Below are 19,105 nucleotides of genomic sequence, written 5' to 3'. Positions count from 1 at the left end.
GTCTAGTCATTGGAAATCTTAAAGGCGGTTTGCTAAAGAGCTCCTGCATTAAAGGAGACATTGTCATGCCAACGCCAGCTATGAACACCTATAGGATACCACAAATTAGTAATTCAAGGAACAATTACGGCTTCATTGGAAAACAATAGAGATTAAAAATCAATGAGCTAAGCATTTAACACAAGAAGTCAAAACAACCAAACGTTAGGAAGCCTAAAGGAAAGGATTAATGAAGATAAGAGGAAAAAATAAATAGAAGCCCGCCCCCCCCCCCGAAAAGTTAGCAGGTTAATAAATAAAATCAAGAGGTAATTCCCTGCAAAGACCAGCCGAATAGACTCTGGCAAGTCTGATTTACACACATAACATTCCGGATGATAAAGGAGGCACAGTCTCTGGTAGGATGGATGACCGTGGTATCGTCGCCCGCACCCTGTACAAAAACCCAGAGAAATGCTGGACTGAATGTATCCAAAAGCTGGGTGTGCAGTGATTGGGAACAGCAGCTTCCTCGGTAGTGTATGCAGCCTGTTGATTGTCTGGGTGGCCCTCAGGGACCTTGGAGACAGCCCTTTCCGGTGGACACTGAGGTTTGGCCTCATGCTATCTCCCATCTAGGCTCCAGACAGGCATGCGTGGTGTCGTTAGAAAGCCCCAGGGCACAGTGGGCGGGTCCACCTTGGCCAAGTCATCACATCCACCGTGCCAAGCTGCAGAACGAGCAGCATGTGAGTGAAGCCCCACTCAGGGCTGAGTTCAAGTTCCCTGGCCGCCAGAAGATCCACATTTCCAAGAAGTGGGGCTTTACCAAGTCCATTGAGGATGAATTCGAAGACATGGGGGCTGAAGAGTGGCTCATCTCCAATGGCTGTGGGGTCCAATACCTCCCTAATTGTGGGCCCTTGGACAAATGGTGGGGTCTGCCCTCATGAGAACCTGGACGCTGGCCCTCCCCGTTCATGCCCACCAATAAATCCTACTTCCTGTCAAAAAATGTTATAAATACATATAAATTGGGTGGGGTTTTTTGTTTGTTTGAGATGCACAGCCATCTCAAAATAAAGAAGGAGAAACCATCAGAGGCCAGAAACGAGGGGGACATTGTACGCCAGAGTACGAAGCGTGAGGTGACCCTACCCTGGCCCAAAGGACCCAGGCATCAGCCCTGAGACTGGAGCCTGAGGGCTGAATGCAACAGAGGCCCAGGGAGGTGGCCCGATGACCTTGTGGGGTGCAGGGCAAAAACTGAGATCCCTCCACGAGGCTGGAGCCCTCAGGAGTCACCCTGCTTGGGAAAATGGGACTCGAAACGCTCTGGCCACTTCTCCTGAGGAGCAAGGAAGGGGACACCAGACCGGCACCCTGGGTGGCCCCGTGACACGTAATAACTCATGCTTGGGCTTCATATAGCTGTGGGACCCAAGTCTATGCCACCTTCGCGGTATGGAAACACACGGGGCGGGCGTGGGGGGGGCCACGAGGAGGGAGAGTCGGCTACATAAATGTTAACATTAATTATTTAAAATTAAATATAAAATTAAAAAAGCCGCTTCACCAGTAGCAACCATCGCGTGGCAAGTGCTCAGGAGGCACAGGTGGCTGATGACTCACCTATCAAACAGTGTAGCTATGATGAGGAAAAGGCAGGCTGACACCACCACCCCCCACCCCCCCTCCCATGGGACACATGTGTGACATTCCTCGGGCACTCCCAGCTGCCCAAGAACAAAGGAAAGGGAAAAACTAAGGGTCACTGATAGAGATCACAGTCTCCATCAGTTTACAAGGAAAAAAAAAAGTCAGTCTCCAGAAACCTACAGACTCAGTTTCCTGGAGCCCTAACATCACCCTCCCCTCCGTGGTGATGTGGGGAACAAAGGCAAGAAGGAAATGTAAATACAATTAAATTTCTTTAGAACCTGAAGCCCACTGACAAATATTTGAGGCAAAGGGAGTATAACATTTCTCCAGGAACTGCCCGCTGTCTTAATGTTAATGCTTTCCGAGAGGGAAAAATAACTTTAGCTCCACAATAGCTAGGCCTCCAGTATCTGACGAGCCCTCTTTAGCATATAAAGGTCCTTTTGGAAACTTCCCCTTACCAGTACCTCCCACCCCGCCCCCAACTCCATAGCTTATCACCAGTCATTCCTCACAACCCCGATGCAGCTCTTTCTGCCCACGAGTCCTGTCCCCGAGCTTTAATAAATTTACCTTTTGCACCAAAGACGTCTTCAAAAATTCTTTCTTCGCCATCAACTCTGGACCCCCACCATTATTCAAAAACTGCATCAGCTAGAGAACATTTCTCGGGCTGCGGAAATTTTTGTCAGACAGCTGTGGCCTGGAGGTCTTAATCAATGCCGTAAGAAAGGGTGGGAATAGAGAAGAAAACATATAAATATAAAATAAAAGAAAGGATAGTTGTTTCCGTATAATATCTACCTAGGAAATCTAAATAAGTCAGTTTTAAAACTAAGAGGAACCAATAGCAAGGTTTACTAAGGGGGCAGGATCCCAAGTACATATACAAAAATAAGTATATCTGGGAATGCAAACTGGTGCAGCCACCCTGGAAAACAGTATGGAGGTTACTCAAAAAGTTAAAAATAGAACTACCCTACCACCCAGCAATTGCATTACTAGGCATTTATCCACAGGATACAGGTGTGCTGTTTCAAAGGGGCATATGCACCCCAATGTTTACAGCAGTGCTATCGACAATAGCCAAACTATGGAAAGAGCCCAAGTGTCCATCGATGGATGAGTGGATAAAGAAGAGGTGGTATCTATATACAATGGAGTATTACTCGGCAATCAAAAAGGATGAAATCTTGCCATTTGCAACTACGTGGATGCAACTAGAGGGTGTTATGCTAAGTGAAATTAATCAGAGAACTTCATGTGACTTCATTCACATGAGGACTTTAAGAGACAAAACAGATGAACATAAGGGAAGGGAAGCAAAAATGGTATAAAAACAGGGAGGGGGCAAAACATAAGACACTCTTAAATATGGAGAACAAACAGAGGGTTGCTGGAGAGGTTGTGGGAGGGGGGATGGGCCAAAAGGGTAAGGGACACTAAGGAATCTACTCCTGAAATCATTGTTGCACCACATACTAACTAACTTGGATGTAAATTAAACAATAAATAAGTTTTGGGGGTTTTTTTGTGTTTTTTTTTTAATTTTTCTTTTTAACGTTTATTTATTTTTGAGACAGGGAGAGACAGAGCATGAACGGGGGACGGTCAGAGAGAGGGAGACACAGAATCTGAAACAGGCTCCAGTCTCTGAGCTGTCAGCACAGAGCCCGACGCGGGGCTCGAACTCACGGACCGCGAGATCATGACCTGAGCCGAAGTCGGCCGCTTAACCAACGGAGCCACCCAGGCGCCCCATAAATAAGTTTTTAAAACATGTAAGTATAACTAGGGGCACCTGGGTGGCTCAGTCAGTTGAGTGTCCGACTTCGGCTCAGGTCATGGTCTCGCGGTTCATGGGGTAGAGTTCCGCATCGGGCTCACTGAGGTCAGCTCAGGGGCTGCTTTGGATTCTCTGTCCCTTTCTCTCTCTGCCCCTCCCCCACTTGTTTGCACATGCACACGCGTGCGCTCTCTCTCTCTCTCAATACAATTCTATACAATGAATCACTGAGTGCAAGATGTGACAAAATGAAGAGACCACACACAACAGCAACCAAACGAATAAAAAAACCCGAGAATAAACTGAACGACAGTACACAAACATAGGAAGAAACTACAAATCTCTCCTGAGGGGCATAAAGGAAGTTGGGAATAATTAGTGAGATGTATATTCCTCAACGAGAAGACTTCGTGACCACAGAACTAAGAAGAGTTGTCCTTCAGTGAGAAGTTGGTATCTTTCTATGAACGAACCCGTTCAGAATAGCCCCGCTATCCTACGAGCTAAGTCCGGGAACAGCCCCCAACCTACGAATGAGAAAGTCACGGCAGGCAGAGGCAGGGAGATTTGAGGGTCACATGGTAAGTGACAAAGCAGGGCTTTGAATTGAACTCACATCGGTAGCGTTGCAAAGAACGGATGATGTGCTCAATGTGGGACTCATTGGCTAATCACGTAGGTAAAATGAATTAAATCTCTACCTCATCTCACAGGCGGATGTTGTACATGGACCGAAGACCTACGTATTTTCACGAATCACGAAGGCCCTGGAAGAAATATGAAAATACTTTTTTTTTCTACAGACTTAGAGCGTAGGGGATCTTTTGCAGCCGGGCACAAGCCAGAAGTCCTAAAGGAGAGTGACAACGCTGAGTATTTAAAAAGGCAAAACCCCCCAAAATCAATAAATAAATGAAATAAAAAGGCAAAATCCTACCCGGCAAAGGACCCATGGCCAAAGTGAAAAGGACAGTGCAGGCACGGCAGGCGGGTCACCCATGTGCGTTTGGGGGTCGAGGGTTTGCGGTGGGACACAGACGGCGCGGTCGGGGAGAAGCTGGAGGAGTAGAGGTGTCAGCCGCCAGCCACCCTGAGCACGTCCAGCTCCCCAGTCGGGCTGGGAAGGGCGGCTCATGCCAGGCTGTGCCGTCCCCCAGTCGGTGGGGACGAGCCGAACCAGGAGCAGAGGAGAGCAAAGAGCGCTTGGGGCCTGCAACCATCACCACTTCTGTGCGCCTCTTGCCTACAGAAACGGCCCCGAAAGAGAGCAAGACTGAGGCTGCCCTTCTTCGCCCACATCTCATGTAAACTCCTTTGGTGAATTCTACCCGGTGTCCTGCAAGGATAGATTCGGAGATACAGACTTCCAACTTAACCGAGGTGACAAATGGCGGGCTGGAAAAAAAAAAAAGGTTTGCACATCACAGCCTTTTTGCCAAAAAGCAAACAAACACGTGATGAAAGCAATCCTGAGATGAATTTTTTTTTTTTTTGCCCATGAGATTGACATGAAATTTAAAGACTGAAAACACTGCTGTTTGCGACGCTCTAAGGAAATTATCTTTCTCGCGTATTACTCGTGAAAGTATAAACAGATACGAACGTTATAGAGGGGACAAAATGTGTCAGTTCCAAAATTTTAAACACGTACACATTCTGCCGGAGCAACGCCGTTTGTATCCTAAGGAAGTAGCAGCCCAAGGGAGCCCAGATAAGGTGCAAAGTTCACTCGTGGCAGCTTTGATTGCGGCAGTGAATACGAGTACTGATGATGGGAATCATCTGCGTTTGTACCAGGAACAGAAATACAATTGTTTTCAAAATGATGTGTATGCGGTAATGTTGGCAGATTACAATATCTTATTGATGAACGAAAATTGTCATGACGGATGAGTGAGTACGTAGGTAAGTGGTGAGGAGGAGGACGAGTGGGGGAGAGAGAGAGAGGGAGGTGTAAAAGTGTCATGGCCGTGGGGAACGAAGGCCCATGAGGGAGTTGAGAAATCAGAGACTAAATGGAAGTGGTTTAGGATGTGGTGGAAAACTCACATTTTACTTAAATGTGAATTAGTTGTGTTTTTTTTTTTTTTCTTAACGTTTATTTACTTTTGAGACAGAGACAGACAGAGCATGAATGGCGGAGGGGCAGAGAGAGAGGGAGACACAGAATCCGAAACAGGCTCCAGGCTCTGAGCCGTCAGCACAGAGCCCGACGCGGGGCTCGAACTCACGGACTGCGAGATCGTGACCTGAGCTGAAGTCGGACGCTTAACCGACGGAGACACCCAGGCGCCCCAAATGTGAATTAGTTTGAATTCATTAGAACAGCTGTTTGGGTTTGTTAGAACAGTCATGTATTGAATTTATATATCTATATTTTTGTTATGTATCTAACTTAAAAAGTAATTAATTTTTTGTTCCGTCAGAGTAAAGGAATGAAGGAAAATAAAAGCAAAGACGTAGGGGAGAGGGGAGAAGCTGTCTCTAAAGCTCTGATACAAATGGGTGGCTTTCACGTAATGACCTACCTCCAAGGCAAATTTTTTGCAACATACTTTGGCCGTAAGAAAACACGAGGCCACATTTATGTGAGTAAAACAACTACCACTTTGAGTACGAAAAACAACCACCGGGGGTGCCTGGGTGGCTCAATCGGTTGAGCGTCCGACTTCGGCGCAGGTCACGATCTCACAGTTCGTGGGTTCGAGCCCCACGTTGGGCTCTGTGCTGACCGCTCGGAGCCTGGAGCCCGCTTCGGATTCTGTGTCTCTGTCTCTCTCTCCCCCTCCCTCGCTCACGCTCTGTCTCTCTTTCTTTATCTCAAAAATAAACATTAAAGGGGCGCCTGGGTGGCGCAGTCGGTTGAGCGTCCGACTTCAGCCAGGTCACGATCTCGCGGTCCGTGAGTTTGAGCCCCGCGTCAGGCTCTGGGCTGATGGCTCGGAGCCTGGAGCCTGTTTCCGATTCTGTGTCTCCCTCTCTCTCTGCCCCTCCCCCGTTCATGCTCTGTCTCTCTCTGTCCCAAAAATAAATAAAAAACGTTGAAAAAAAATTAAAAAAAAAAATAAATAAATAAACATTAAAAAAAAAAAAAAGGAAAAGGAAAACTACCGGAACGTAGAATTTCAGCATCCAGGTGAACACCTGTATTCAAAAGCATGTCTGCTTCTTCCAGGGTATAGCGTTGCTTTCCCAGAGTTACGAGAGCTGAGTGTTCCCAAATGCAACAGAGGCCACAACTCCAAATCCTGACGCTTGGGTTTCGTGGACAAGATTTGCCTACGTGTCTCCTGCTCTTTTACTGCTGGACTTGCAGGCATGGTGCCTCCTCCCACTCAACATTTCAGTCGGTACTTATCTCTTGCGACTGATCACAGAGACCTTTAAATCGTCACTCTGCTCTTCCGTGATTTATCAACCTCCCTTTGACTCCCGAGGAAAGAGTCACAACGTAGACGGTCCTGTCGTTGTAGGAAAATCACAGTTGCGTCGAAGCTGGATTTTCTCGCTCTTTCGATGATGACGGTGGTGATGATGATGATGGTAATGATGAGGAAGGCCATCGTGGTGATGGTGAGGATAGAGATGACCCTGATGATGGTGAGGCGGATGATGATGATAGCGAGCATCCACCATGTGCTAATCCTCAGCCAGTCGGTGCTCCAAGAGCCCTCCGTATATGAGTTCATTAAGCCTCACAGCTACCCCATGGGGTCAAAATTATTACCTTCCCAGTTTGCAGATAAAGAAGCCACTCCCCACTGCTTGACCACAGTGGGAAGGGGCCGAGGGTCTCAGAGCCTCCGCCTCCTGATTCCGGGGTCTGCAACCTGCCTCCTTACTCGTGGGAAAATCTGCTTATGGCCAATTAACTCAACAGCCTGGGTACAAGCTGGGCTTCATCCTGTCTCACGCTTCCTTTTGTTACCCTAACCACAAGCTAAGATACCCTGCATATCGAAGAGGCGTGTGGCCCAGTGCCCCACACAATCAAGGACCGGTCCTAGGTACCGCCTGGGATTCCATGCACCCAATGTGGACTCCATCCCCAATGCTGAGATGGTCTGCAGTTCCTAGGAGAGAACTAAGCACCCAACACAAGTCAGCATGGGGCACGATGTGTCCTTCCATGCCCTGTACTCTAGACAGCGCCCTTCTGAGATGAATAAAAATTGTCCCACCTGAGAGATGAGGAAACTGAGCATGACACAATGTAAGAAATCCGTCTAAGATCAGAGAACCAAACAGCAAGGTGGGGCACTGTTAAACAATGACCTAAAAACGCTTACCCGTGTCCTTAAATTCCCTAAAAGTGATCCTGAGTAGCTCCCGCGGACCACAGCACCATCTGAAGGTGACAAGGTCAGCCCTTCCCTGGGGCCATGACCATGTCTTCTCTGATGACCCAGCCCCTTCCCAGCACTCATGCTGCAGGGCACCAAGCCTGTGCAATGGCTGGCACGAGCACTGAGGCAAAGTGACGTTTCCCAGGAGGGACGGGAAACGCATCCAGCTATGACTTGAACCGTTTCTTCAGGCGACTGAACCACTGCAGGCGCTCACCCTGACCCTGGAACGGCGGCCCCCAGGCAGAGTCCTGACGCGACCTTCACGTGCCCCCTGAGTGCTGTCGCGCGGGTGCACTGACCTCTGTGGGTGCAGGCTCAGCATCGTCACTCAGTAACGACACCATCCATCTGGGTTTTTATTTCTTAAAACCCCTTGACTGAGTTATGACCGACTTACAAATGCCTGTATGTATTTGTTACATACCTTAATGTTTGGAGATTCGCATATACCCACAAACCCGTCACCATAATCGATGCCATGGACCTATGCCTCACTTCCAAAAGTTTCCTCCTGCCCTCTTCCTTTTTGCGTGTAAGAACACTTAACCTAAGACCTGCCCCCTTACCAAATTTGTATACTGTATTTCGAGGTACGAAAACACTCACCGCAGGCACTACGCTGCAGAATGGATGTGTTGTAGACTTGTAGAACTAAAACTTTGTACCTTTAACTAAACAGACCCTAGCCCCCCAGACCCTGTAACCTCCCCCTCCACTTTCAGCTTTAAGAAAGAAGGAAATAAATCCTGCCGTATGTGACAAAATGGGTGAGCCTGGAGGCTGTTTATGGTGAGCAAAATAAGCCAGACACAGAAGGACAAATATTACATGATCCCACTTAGACGACGACGAATCCAAAATGGTCTTTCTCTCTGTCTTGGGTTTTTTTAATGTTTATTTTTGAGAGAAAGAGAGAGACAGAGAGCCAGCAGGGGAGAAGCAGAAAGAGAGGGAGACACAGAATCCGAAGCAGACGCCAGGCTCTGAGCCGTCAGCACAGAGCCCGATGTGGGGCTTGAACTCAGGAAACATGAGATCATGACCTGAGCCAAAGTCAGATGCTTAACCAACTGAGCCGCCCAGGTGCCCCTCTCGCTGTCTTTGGATGAGCTAGATGTGAGCTCCACACAGTATCTAACCCATTCAACTTACACTTATTCATCCATTGAACAGATACTCACTAAACACCAATGACATACTGATCACCAAGGACAGAACAGTGGACAAAGCAGGGGTGCAGATTAGCGCTTACAGATTGGAGGGGACCACAACAGGTGAGGAGGCATCATAAAGTACACGCAAGGGTTACAACGAGCTAAGTGGGATCGTGTCACCTGAGGAATTGGGAATCATTCCGGAGAGAGGGTGAAGTCAGTCCGGATGGGTGGATGATAAGAGTTGGCTTGGTCAACAAGGAATGGAGGCAGAGGGAGAGCCAGATTGCCCAGCAGGGGGGAAACTAAGGACTTAGCTTAGCAGTTAGACAAGGAGAGGAAGAGAACACGAATGGCTACCATGCCCGTGCACCGTGAGCAGTATGCCATGAGAGGGCTCAGGGTTCTAGACCCAAGAGGGGGCATTGGAGAGGAAGGCACCCTACAGCATGAACGAGTACATGGGGAGCCTGTGAAGGGTTTAAGCAAACTGAGACATGGTCATATGTGCATTATCGATAGATCATTCTGGATGCAGTTTGGAGTGCATTGGGGAGGCTCATGTCTGGAAGCACAGTGAGGAGCCGTCGCATCATCCAGATCCAAGAGGGCGGAAGAGGGTAGTTGCTGAGGACATGAAGAGAACTGGATGCTTCTCGAGATTCTTCTAGAAACAATATGAGGTGAAGGATTGGATGTGGTTGGTGAGGGAGAGAGAGAACAGTCAAGGAAAACGCAAGGAACAGTCAAGGAAAACGCAAGGAACAGTCAAGGAAAACTATCAAGTTGGGCAACTTGATAGAGGATGTTACTGTGTTCCCAGAGACAGAAATTCTGGAAGGTAAGATAGCTTTAGATAACAGGGAGTCCATTTTCACTTGGAACACGTCTGAGTCAGAGAAACTGAGGAGCCACCACGTGGAGTTGCCCCGTGGGTGAAGGTGGCTCACCGGGGCAGGAGCTCAGGAGAGGTCTGAGACGTTGATGCCTTTTGGGGTGTCATCAGGATGGGTTGTTATGTTATAGACACGACAGGTGGCTCGGGAGTTTGTGTGAATGGCACAGAGGTCCTTGGACCGGCCTCAACATCCCAGGCAGGAGGATGCGGTCACAAGCACGTGGAAGGGCAGGGGGGGGAGGGAGACAGAGAGCAAGCAGGCGTGAAGCGCCAGAGACCTGGGACGAGCATCTTCTGAGGAGAGTGAGGTCCACAGAGGCCCAGGCTGCAGGGCAGGGAGCTGAGACAAGGACGGGCCCGGATTCACCGGAGTTAGCAGCCGCTACAGGGCGGATGCCCGGTGACAGAGGGCTGGGGATGGATGGAAACCATGGGCGTAGGTGACTTTTCCCCAGGTTTCGCTGTGGAGAACGGGGGAGGGTTCTGGCAATGACAACCTCTGAGAAGGAAGGCTGGTGTGGGGTGAGAGGGAGACCACCAAGGGGGGAGGGTAGGAAGCCGGGGCGTGAGTGAGGACGGGAGGCGTCAGAGTGGGAGGAGAGCAGGGGATGGCTGGAGAAGCGACGAAGGACGGCCATTCGGGGAGGCCCGCACCCTCAGCGCCGGGGCCTGCGGCTGGGACCGGCGTGGACCGTGTGGCCCACTCCCCTGCCCTGTGGTCGGGGGGACACTTGTGGGACACTTGGCCTCAGCCAGAAGCAGGTCCCGGCGGGGCCGAGAGGGGCACGACTCCTGGCAGAGGGAGAGTGGACGCGGAGTAACGGGTACACGGAGTGAACGCGGACCGGATCCCGAGGGCCGGACGGGCAGGTCGGGAGGGAGGAGGGCACCGACGGCGACCCACACGAACCCAGAGCAGTGGACTCCCAGGAGCCTTCTGAATCTCCTCCGCCGAGGGCACCAGATGGGATCAGGAAGGGCTTCCGCATTTCCACGGAGGAATCTCCACGGCCGGAGAATGAAAGTTACTCCCAGCCGTCCACGCAAGCACCACAGCCCACGTTTCCTCGGAGGACTTTGGTTTTATCATAAAATCACATGAGACTCGCGTCTCACTCGGGTCAGCTTCCCACGGCTGCCACCAAAGAGTTTCCACCATCCGGGGGCTGAAGGCCACGGGCCGTTGCTCCGTCACAGCTCTGGAGGACACACGTCCGAGGGCAAGGTGTTGGTTCCTGCGGGTGGCCGGAGGGGGGGGGGAATCCGCGCCCTGCCTCCGTCCCGGCCTCTGGGGCTCGGGCAATCCCGGGAGTTAGTGACATCACGTGACTTCTAAGTCACCGCCGGGGACAGCAGTCTCACACTTCGGTGACGGTTTCGTTGCTGCTTCACCGTGAGTCCGGGCCGCAGCCGTTGTCCTTCCGGATTCAATCCCCTCACCAGTGAAATGGGAAAGCACCATCCCACCAACCTCGCTCCTCGCTGCCCGGGAGGTTCGTGCCTTCGGAGCTGAGACGTGAGTCAGCGGGAGGAGCCTCCGGAGGGCGCCCGGGGGGCTCGGGAGGTTGAGCGTCCGACTGTTGATTTGGGCTCAGGGCGTGATCTCGCGGTTTGTGGGATCGAGCCCTACGTCAGGCTCTGCACTGATATCACGGAGCCTGCTTGGGATTCTCTCTCTCTCTTCCCTCTCCTTCTGTCCCTTTCTCGTGCTCATGCATTCTCTCTCTCTCTCTCTCTCTCAAAATAGATAAATAAACTTAAAAAGAAGGAGCCTTTGGAGCAAAAGCTTTGTGTCAGGCCTTGTCTGAGACACGGCAGGGGAACTAGCATTTAGGAAAGAGCCTGACGTGCAAGGGTCAGAGCAGACATTCACTGGGTGTGTGATGTTCCGGAAGCAGCTACCAGGTCTGTGAGTGTGGGTCTCTCAGAGAGAGAGCGGGACAGGGGCCACTGGCCGGGGACAGGCTTTCTGATTTGACGATCACCGACACTCAAACCTGAGCCTCTGATTCCTAACTGGGGTAATGTGGCTTTCCAGGCCCCGCCACCAGTCAATGCGACATCTAACTGGTGTCCCAGCTCCTATTCCCTGCCCACAATTGTCCGGTCGGCAGATGCTGACTCATTCTCCAAACATCCACTTTTTAGATGGAGTCATTCCCTCCCCTAGAAAATCTCCAACATCTTGACGTGGTGTTCACAGCTCCACAACCCAATGGCGGTCTGACATTTGAACGTTATCTCCCACAACCTGTGCACAAGGATCCTTTCCTATAGCCAACTGGCCAACCCAGAGCTGCCAAATGCAGTTGTGCAGGTTTCGCACTGCACATCTAGGGCACATGCGTGGTAGACTGCACAAGGCACGCGCTGATACCTGTTCACTATTGCCTCCCCTCCCATCACCACCCATCACCACCCACAGCCACCGACGATGTTTTGTGCCTCTCTTGTTCCAGGGTGTTGTTGGGTTTTTTGCGTCGCGGTTCCATGGATAGTTTTTAATTCACAGTAAAAACTGTATAATAGAACAAATTCTTCCATAGTCTCTCGCCAAGATTTAAATAATATTTATCATATTTGTTTTAAGTTTTTGTAATTTTTTTAATGTTTATTTATTTTTGAGAGAGAAAGAGAGAGACAGAGCACGAGCAGGGGAGGGGCACAGAGAGAGGAGACACAGAATCCGAAGCAGGCTCCGGGCTCCGAGCTGTCAGCGCAGAGCCCGACGCGGGGCTCGAACTCAACGAACTCTGAGATCATGACCTGCGCCGAAGTCGGACGCTTAACCGAATGAGCCGCCCAGGCGCCCCTCATATTTGCTTTGATGTTTAGTAGGAAGAACAAAAGAGCCAAATGGAACGGAAGTCTGCTTCTTACCAACCCTGACTCCATTCTTTTCCCTCCCTCCCTCCCCAGAAGCAAGCACCGCTGTGACTTGGGCGTGCGTTTTTCCAACGGGTCTTTTAATGTTTCCTGATCACGTGCGTGCGGCCACGATATTGGATCAGTCAGGGGTCGGTTGCACACACAGCACATCGCCCTCTGACTGGGGGAAGCAAGAAATAAATGTAGGAGCGTATCTGGCTGTTCTCACCAGATTCAGGACGCAAGCTTGGGAGAACAAATCGCATCCTGAGCCGCCCTGCTGGGGGCGGGGAAGCATGACTCCACTGCAAGGAACAAATCCTAGCTCAGGACCTGCCCCCCCGCTAGACCCTCCGAAAACGCTGTCCCAGAGCCTAGAGCCATGTGCCAACACCCCGCCAACGAGAGGGGTGATGCAGGCGGGTTCTGACGCGGCCTCTTCGGCAGGTGACATCCAAACCGAAGGGCTGACTCCAAGCCCGACAGGTTGCGCCGCATCGGAAGGACGAGCGATGCTTTCGGGGGGGTTTTGTTCTGTAAACCTTCTTAAAAATAAAGAACAGGTCAGAAGAAAGCGTGCGACCCACGCCCTGCAAACGACAGTAACCCAGCTGCTCGTTTACAGCGCGACCCGACGCTCTCTAACCGGACCGAGCTGGAACTAATGAAACGCACCGGCTGTGCACCTGATTTTCCACAGCACGTCCACACTGGCGCTGGGGATGCTGTGCGACCGGAGTCACTGACGCGCTTTAGGTTCGCTGCGCTCCTTCAGTCGCCACAGCAATGTTCCAGCATCAAAGCCTTGCGACTTGGGGCCGTGTCTTTCTCCAGATGTGCCAGGATTCCAAATCCTAGCTATTTTTCCTCCTTCTATACATCTCCACGGAACAAATACGAAATAACCTACCGGTATCAGAGGGAATGGTAATCCGTGGCCTGGTGAAACCCGATCTTTGGAATGGTTTCAGTCGAGATTTGGCCACCCATCTGTGGCTCGCTAATTGGAAAGCGTGCGTTCCTTCCGTCGGAGCGGGATGTCATTATAGGGAACAGTCATCTCGTTATACCCGTTCTGGGAAGTGGCAGAAGCCCAGGAAAAGTCTGCTGGGGGGAAGGCATATTGTAACATTCTGGGGACTCGGCCAAATCACAGCCCCGAGACGCATTCGATAAGAGGTACAATCTGTCAAAAACCGCCACTTAGTTTGCAAAACGTTCTCCGGAAGCGTGAATAACGAAGGCAGTGCCCCCGCGTGCTCTGCTCGTCGGGGTGGGGCTCTCCTTCCTCAACGACAGTAACCGTCCAGGAGGCAAGGCTCTCCCCGCCAAGGGTCCGGCTCCCCCGCTCCGCCAGAATCCGGGCTGGGATTGAAGGCCACCCCTCTTCCCAGCAGAAGAGGTGCTGGGAGGGCATTAGGATGTGAGGGAAGCTGTTTGCAAAAACAACGCTGGCCAAGCGGACGAGAGAGGAACGGTGCTTCCTCCGCGGACGACCAGCTGCCCCAGAGAGCCCCAGGTTGTCCCCGCCGGCTGTCGGGAATAAATACATGCTATTCTTGCCCTCTTCTTCCCGCTGAAACCAGCAGAGCCCTGCAGCCTCAGGACGCGTGTCCTTCCCGCTTTATTCTGACTGCGATCAAATATGCATAACATAAAATTTACCGGTAGCCTTAAGTAATTCACACTGTGGTGAACTGTCCATCACCACCGTCCGCGTCCAGAACTTTTCCCTCTTCCCCAAACTGAAGCTCTGTCCCCCGAAACCCTAATTCCCAGCCCCTCATCCCCCAGCCCCCAGCACCTCCGATTTTACTCTCTGTCTCTAGGGGTCTGACGATCACCAGAGACCTCATCCAGGTGCAATCGCACAGTCTTCGTCTTTCGCGGCTGGCTGATTCGCTCCGTGCAATGGCTTCAAGGTTCATTCACATGGTGGCAGGTGGCACCATTTCCCTCTCTTTTAAGGCTGAAAATACCCCGCTGTAGGTAAACACCGCATTTCACTTATCCGTTCCTCGGCTGCTGTTCATTTGTTGCATCAGCAAGTAAGCCCAGTGGGAACAGAAAATAAAATGAGATCGTTGGATCACACACGCATGTGCAAGACACAAAAGCGGCCTCGTTCCTTTATTTTGGACCAGGCTTGAGCACACAGGCAAGGGAAAAACCCCCTACCCGGGTCCACAATTGTCTCCTCCATCCGTCTGCAGCTGATGCCAAAGGCATCGCTGTAGAAAGTTCTCTTTCCGTTCCTGATGCGCCTGGGACTAAGTAACACATTAAAGTATCTGGTCATCTAAATGGCGGCACAGAGAGCGCATCAGCCCCAGTGCTGTCTGCGACGGTGTCTGAGAAGTGGTGATGGATTACACAAGAGATCGGACGGCAGAGACGGAAGGGAGGGTGAGGGAGAGTTTTTCGCCCTGGCGCTCTTCTTAGGAGAAAAGTACTTAATGGAGACCTGTGGCAACGCAGCCCAAGAACACAGGTTTCCTCCAACACAGGTTCTCCCAGGAAGGCTAGGAAGGAAGGTGCTAGAGAAAGAAGGCAGGGGGTACTGCCTGCCTCTGAGAAGCCAGGGGTGGGGCGGGGGCACATCCTCTAAGCCCTTCCTCACTTCTTACCCCATACCCTCATGTGGAAAGAGCCAGCAACTGAGCCACAAATAAATTTCTCCGCCCCCGGAAAATCTAAGAGTCTCCAAGGAAATACAGCAACATGGCACGAGGGTTTGATGTAAGTTTTAACCTACATCAAAATAAAACATAAATATATGTAAAGTAATATATTCAGTTATCAACTCACACATAGTTTTCTTTTTTTTTTTTAATTTTTGTTTTGTTTTTGAGAGAGAGCACTAGCAGCAGGGGAGGGGCAGAGAAAGAGGGGGAGACACAGAATCCGAAGCAGGCTCCAGGCTCTGAGCTGTCAGTTCGATGCAGGGCTCGAACCCACGAACCGTGAGATCGTGACCTGAGCCAAAGTCGGACACTTAACCGACAGAGCCACCCAGGTGCCCCTATAATTTTCTTATCTACAAAACGGGAAGGGCTGGTTCGTTACGGATATTTGTGATTCTGGGGTGCATTTTAGCATTTCTGGCTGATCTCCTGCCCTGGGATGCCTTTCCTCCACACCTCCCCCCACTCACCCCTTCCACCCCCCACCCCCCCAGTCCGTTCCTGACTTTTACACCTCAAGTTCAAGCTCACCCCTCAGAAAGTACTTCCTTAACTGCCCACCAACCCCTTGTACTCCACACGCACTGACCCTTACCCAGTATCTTCTTGTATATTAGTTTATCTCCTTCCTTCTAGAATGTGCTGCCCGTGAGCACAAGCCTCTTGCCCATCTCTACCGCTGGCCCCCTCAGCAGCAGAAGGGTGCCAACACTCAAAATATATTGGACACAGTCTAGCAATTTTCCAGAAGGGCCAAGTGCCGCTGCAGATGGGTGGATGCCCCACGTCTCAGCCCGACAGCGTTTTCTGCGGAGCGTGGCGTGGGCGTGGCTACCGGCGACAATGCCTTGCCCCTCGGAGACGAACTCCCCCTCCTGTGTATTAAGTTCTGGGACCTTGGCCGGATGGCTTCAAGCGGCTCCTTACAGGCAGCGCTGTGTTAAGCTTTCTCAGTAGAGGGAGCTGGAGGGCCACGGAGAAGGAAGAGGCTTCCCGCTGCTTCCAGCCTCCAAGCGGTCTGGGCGGTGTGGGGACGTCCGCCACACCCCGGGACTGGTGCCCCCTGGGGGTGACCTACGCTCGCCCAGCAGCTCTGGCGGCTCTGGCCTGGCCAGACCAGGAACCTTCCTGCTGCCCGCTGGCCGAACTGCCCCTTCTCCTGCCAGATCTGAACTCCTGAGTCTGTCCTTCCGTGGTGTTTCCTGGTGACTCAGACTCACTGTCTTATCACAGGGCCAGTGTCCTTTCTATTAACTGTGCCCTGTTTTGCCCACCAGGTGACTTCTGTCGCTTCACTGGACTCAGATTTCTAACCACAAAGGTCCTGCCCCAAAGCTCTGCTCAGGGAATGTTAAATTGTTCTCTGCCCAGAGGGGGGCACGCATTTGGCCTCAGGGCAGAGCGGCTGACCCCACACTGGGCCACAGGTCAGCTGGTGGAAGACAACGAATGGCCTGATTAACAAGTGTCAATCAACTAAAATAATCCTTGTCTCTCTCCAGCATTTGGTGGGGAATACAAACATCGGCCCGTCTTTATTAATTTTTTTATTTGGGGGAGGAGGGAGAGAGAGACGGTCTTAAGCAGGCCCTACGTCCAGCTCCACGCCTCGAGGGGGGCTCCAGCCCACGACCCTGGGATCACGACCTGAGCCGAAATCAAGGGGCGGACACCCAACTGACTGAGCCATCCAGGTGCCCCAATCGGCCTGTCTTTAAAAACAGACTAGTCATGACAGTAGCTGACCCTTAGGGGGCATTGGGGAGGTGACTCCCTACCGGATTCCCCTCTAGGACCGTACTTGTATTAACTCGTTTAACCATCACAGCGATCCAGGGATGCGGGTTACCATGATCAGCTCCATTTTATAGACGACGAAACAGAGGCCCAGAGAGGTCGTGTAACTACATCCAGGTCGACAGATGGCTCATGGCAGAGCTTGGGTCTGAATGTAAGCCGTGGGGCTCAAGAGGCCGCGTTCTTCATCATTACGGAAAATCAAAACGTGTGCCCGTAAGACAAGAGTATACCTTTTTAAAAGATCGCCCTCAATTAAATAATCCCGTTAAGCACATCACTTGAACATGATCGACTATGGAGACGGGGCAAATGGAGATGGGGGGTGAAGACAAGAGAGAAATGAACACATTAACAAATAAAAAACAGTGAGAGAAGGGGCTTTCAAACGCGTGTGCACAGTTACCACGCATGCGGTGATGGCTGTGATCGGCCCAACCCTATGTGCGTGGGCCAGCGTGCAACACATGCCCGCGGTTCGAGACGGCGGTGACAGGGATGACGCGTGCTTGACTACAACCCAGAGACCGTGTGGCGGGAAGCAGCCTGGCCTTGACCAAGTAGTGCAGGACATCTCTTCGCTCTTATAAAAGCAGAACGGGTAGGATGTGAGCTCCACGTGGTCGGGAGCTATCTAGAACACAGGTTGGCGCGCAGTAGGCTTACTATTTACCGAATGAATGAACTAGAGCTCCAGGAGCAACCCCCCCCCCCCGGGAGCTCACGCCGGATGGGGTGGTCGAAGACCCGCCATGAGGCGCACCCTCCAAGAGCGGGTGGACGTAGCTGTCCACGTGGATAAGGAAAAACCCACATTTGGGCTCATCCATCTGAGGCAAGTGCCTTGCCTTTTTCCAATTTTGAAATTACGTCTTTTAAAGACCACGTGTTTTTACAATCCTGTCGGGAATGAGTCCATCAGGTGTTCGAATAAGCTGCTTCTCGTTCGTTTCCCCGCCCTTCGGAGGGTACCCGATATTTAATACCGAATCAACGCAAGGAATCGATTTCCGATGCTGACGAGAAATTGGCATACCTCAAGCAAGGATGAGCATCTGAGAGACGGGGCTGTTGGCTTTGCCCTTGAGTCAGAAATAGGCCCTAGGACCTCACAGCACCTGTTGCTGGAGCGGGCCCTTAATTAATATGTGTCCCCATAAGATGCCCTTAATAAAATCTTCAGTGAAACATGTACAAGTCAAGCACATAGGAGTATTAAAATTACCGTCCGCAGACAAAGCACATGACGAGCTTTCTAAAGTTAGGGCCGCATCAGCACAGCAAGCCACACCCAGCACTAATTTTTTCTGCGTGGCCTGACGGGAAATATTCCCCAGTCCTTTCTCTCCCTCTCATGGCTTCAGTTACATCAGAAAAGATCGACTTCCGATATCCCGAGAGGTCTTTTCTAGCTTTTCCAAGCGGCGGTTTGAACCCTATGGACAACGTTCCATAATTGCTGAACATCTGGCCTGATATCAGTTTCTTGGGGATGAGAAGAAACAGTCGCCTTAGCCAAGGTCCCAATCTTGAGTGTCAGAAGCTAATATCTATCAGTTTCCTTTCAGACTCATGCGGTGCATTGGGATGCCTGGGGGGCTCAGTCAGTTGAGCGTCCGACTTCGGCTCAGGTCGTGATCTCGCGGTTCGTGAGTTTGAGCCCCGCCTCGGGCTCTGTGCTGCCGTCTTGGAGCCTGGAGCCCGCTTCGGAGTCTGTGTCTCCCTTTCTCTCTGCCCCTCCCTCGCTCGCACTCTGTCTCTCTCCGTCTCTTAAAAATGAATAAAAAGGTTAAAACAATTTTTTTTTTTAACTCATGCAGTGCATACAGACAGGGCTATGTAATTACAATCAAACGGCGACCAGAGCGTGAGTCTTGAATTACTCGTCCTGAGACAGACAGAGCTATTTATAATCACACTGAGGCTGG

General features: G+C 51.2%; 1 pseudogene; it reads left to right on the top strand.

Annotated features, from left to right (window-relative positions):
• Positions 1 to 465: 465 nt before the first annotated feature.
• On the top strand, positions 466 to 571 carry LOC132684474 (small nucleolar RNA SNORA70; annotated as a pseudogene).
• The last annotated feature ends 18,534 nt before the right edge of the window (positions 572 to 19,105 follow it).

Source organism: Panthera onca, chromosome C2, assembly GCF_046562875.1.
Source record: "Panthera onca isolate mPanOnc1 chromosome C2, mPanOnc1 haplotype 2, whole genome shotgun sequence".
Classification (NCBI taxonomy): Eukaryota; Metazoa; Chordata; class Mammalia; order Carnivora; family Felidae; genus Panthera; species Panthera onca.
The sequence above is the reverse complement of the archived record's forward strand: the minus strand, read 5'-3'. Positions and strand labels throughout refer to the sequence as shown.